This window comes from Boleophthalmus pectinirostris, unplaced genomic scaffold (genome assembly GCF_026225935.1).
Source record: "Boleophthalmus pectinirostris isolate CB_2022bp ecotype Guang Dong unplaced genomic scaffold, ASM2622593v1 HiC_scaffold_14, whole genome shotgun sequence".
In the NCBI taxonomy this organism is placed as follows: Eukaryota; Metazoa; Chordata; class Actinopteri; order Gobiiformes; family Gobiidae; genus Boleophthalmus; species Boleophthalmus pectinirostris.
The window spans coordinates 30,048,704-30,051,953 of NW_026571047.1; the positions used below are offsets into that span (position 1 = coordinate 30,048,704).

A 3,250-nucleotide genomic window follows, 5' to 3' on the forward strand; every position below is an offset into this window, starting at 1 on the left:
ATATTTGGGTCCGAGCAGTGATTCTTTAACACACGGTTTTCCATATTTTGGCTAAACAAATGACAATTTAGCTTCTCTTTACTGTTGGCGGGGATCAGATTAGTCAAAAATTGTTCTGTTTTAGTCCTGGTTTAGACCTGATGTAGATCAGATTGGTCAAAAATAGTGACACCTGGGCCGTTTCTTGTATAAAACTGAGACAAATCAGTGGTTTTGGATAAATCTGCTGGGACAGGGGACACAAAACTGTCCCGGGTAAACAGGGACGACCGGTCACACTAAAAGAGAAGCATAATTTGTTTAGGCAAAATACAAAAAATCTGCTTAAAAATGACCAAAACACAAAGAAAATCACTCACATAAAAGGTCTCTGTGTAACAGTTTTTTAAATTACGAGCTTTTTTAACAATTTTATTCTTATCAACCACCAAAAAACGTGGATGTTTCAGTTTTTTAATGTGATGCAGTTTGTTGTGTTTTGTCTCTGTATTAAACATAGAAGCTTCACTAATTCCTCCATTTGAATCATCGACACGACTTTAATCGGTGAATCACGCGTCGTCGAGACTTTATGTGTGATGATGAAGACGAGCGGCGAGGAGGAGGAGGGAGGGATGAATGTGGTGCTCGCTGGCGCCACCACAGGGTTCAATCTGGAACGACAGACAGACAGAGAGAGAGAGAGAGAGAGTTAAAGTCACTTCACACACACACAACAAACTAAACAGAGAGAGGAGAAGGAGAGAGAGGGAGAGAGAGGAGAGGAGCAGAGGGAAAAGAGAGAGAAGGAGAGGGAGGAGAGAGAAAGAGATTGACATGGAGGAGAGGGAGGAGAGAGAGAGAGTGAAAGAAGAAAAGGAAACAGTGGAAGAGAGAGAGGAGAGGGAGAGGAGACAGAAGAGAAGAGAGAAACAGAACAAGAGAAGGAGAAGAGAAGAGAGATTGTGAGAGAAAGAGGCGAAGGAGTGAGCCAAGAGACTGAAAGAGAGAGGAACAGAGAGAGAGAGAGGGAAAGAGGAAAAAGGTAGTTTTGGTAAAGAAGAAGAGGAGATTGAAGGTCGAGAGAGGGAGGAAATGAAAAGAGACAAACGAGACGAGAGACGAAACGCCGAGACGGGGATGGAGGGAAAGACGATAATGACGAAAATGTGAGAGAAGGAAGAAAGTGAGGAGAGATGAGAGAAAGGAGGGAGGGGGCCTGGAGAAAAGGATGAGAGAGAGAAAGAGAGCGGGATAATGGAGTGGGGACTGCTGACCTACTAAATTCTAAAGTGTCTTGGAGCGGCTCTTGACAGACACTTGGGGGGAAGTGATGTGAAATTAAAGGCAACAACATTCACCCTGTTTATTAAAAGAGCAAAACGCATTAGGAGTTTATTAGAAAACACTTTGAACGTCGCTGGTTTCATCTACGCTCCCGTCAGTGCAGAGCGTCATTGTGTCCTTTGGCAAGACACTTAACCCGTTCTGTTTGAGTCGAGTCTTTTATGGGAGTATCGGACGAGCTCTTCCAAACCTTCGTTTTTCCGGAAGTGTCGTGTGAGGAGCAGCCCAAAGTAATATAATTAACAGAAGACCAACAACGCCACTAAACTAAAAGGCTCACAGGTTCGTTAACTGACAGAGACAAGTGACTTACAAAACATGAAGTAATTTATTATTGCCATAATTCATTTGTTCCTTTTGTTAGATTAACTTAAGAGTCGATTATTCACTGTTCACATAACTGCCGATTAAAAGCAGCTGTACGGTGATTTTGTCCTTTAAAATATAAAACACAGTAAAACAAAGCAGCAGGGCCACCGCTCCACCAGATGACGCGCCGAAGACCAGCCTGGACCCTAAAATGAACATTATATTTGATCTTTCACTTGGTCGTAGCCACATACATGAACCTAAACCAGTGACCAGCCAACGTACCACAAAACACACGCTTCTACATCCACGAGGCTTCACGCCGAGCGGCCGGAGCGTCTGACAGCGACACCGACCCGACCCGACACCGACCCGACACTGACAGCAACACCGACCCGACACCGACCCGACCCGACACCGACCCGACACCGACCCGACCCGACACCGACCCGACCGTGGACAGCGGCGAACAGTGGCGCTTGTGGCGATCAACAGCAAATACACACAGGAGCTTTACTCATGAGCCATAACTTGGATCGGGCACATCGAGACTCTAGGAGCAGTGGCACTACAATAAAGCCACACATTAAAATTTATAAAATTGTAATTGTAATTAGAGAACAGCGGTTGTTTACCTGTGCGCGACAAGGCGGAGCCCTATCCCGGAAGTGCGCCGAGGTCAGAGAACGAGACGCTACGGGGAGTGCCCTTTTATAAGCCCAGGTGCCACCTGGTGGCAGAAGGCAGCAGGCGCGCACTGCTACAGTCAGTCATGATGTAGGTTTGAGGGAACTTCTGGTTAATGGTTCATAAATCTGCCCCATCACCAAATCTTCAACCAACAACGTCCACAAAGGATAAATATTCTAACATCGAGAATTTATCCATGACTGTCAAGGTAAGAAAGACGAAAACTTACAACGTCGAGCATTAGTGAACTACTGAACAAAATGTTATGGTCTTGGATAAAACAGAAGTAACTTGTGAACTCAGCCTGATTCTACTATTAAAATTAGAAAATCAGTAGTGTTGCTCTAATCGAGACCAAGACCAGTCCCAGACCACAGAGTCCCAAGACCAGGACAAGACCGAGACCACTGCCCATCAAGACCAAATCGAGACCATTTTTGCCATTTTCTACATTTATTTGTATTTTACAGTTATTTTGGTAAAAAAATGTCAATGGTTTTATAAATCTACCTCCATTTTATCTGATTAATGTTAATTTAGGCTTAAAATAAGCCAAGCAAACTGTACTGCACTTCAACACTCTGTGCCCCTTTTTTGGACCCTCACCCACAGTTTGAGAAACACTTCTTTAATCCCACTTCCTCTGGCGCTTTACAAAAAATGACTTCAGAGTGAATCAAGTGTTTTTTTTCAAGTTCTTAACATTTACGGTTACATTATATTACTGGTTTTGCGGTGATATTTAGACTGCACATTTACCGGCCGTAATGAAATATTTCTTTTCATTTATTTATTTGTTTGAGCCAGGTACAACAAACTTCAAAAACAATAACAAAAAAAATAGTGATGAACATTTGGGGCCTGGAGCTCAAAAGGAGTAGGATGAAGTTTAAAAACTAAGAGTCCGACCACAATTGTTTTACAT

At 43.4% G+C, this 3,250-nt stretch overlaps 1 long non-coding RNA gene across 1 annotated transcript; it reads right to left on the reverse strand.

Moving 5' to 3' along the window:
- Positions 1–375: 375 nt before the first annotated feature.
- LOC129407808 (uncharacterized) lies at positions 376–2,310 on the reverse strand. The gene is made up of 2 exons (XR_008631719.1): positions 2,271–2,310; positions 376–653 (listed from the first exon to the last, which is right to left on the reverse strand). It is a non-coding gene; the product is annotated as an uncharacterized LOC129407808 (long non-coding RNA).
- Positions 2,311–3,250: the final 940 nt, after the last annotated feature.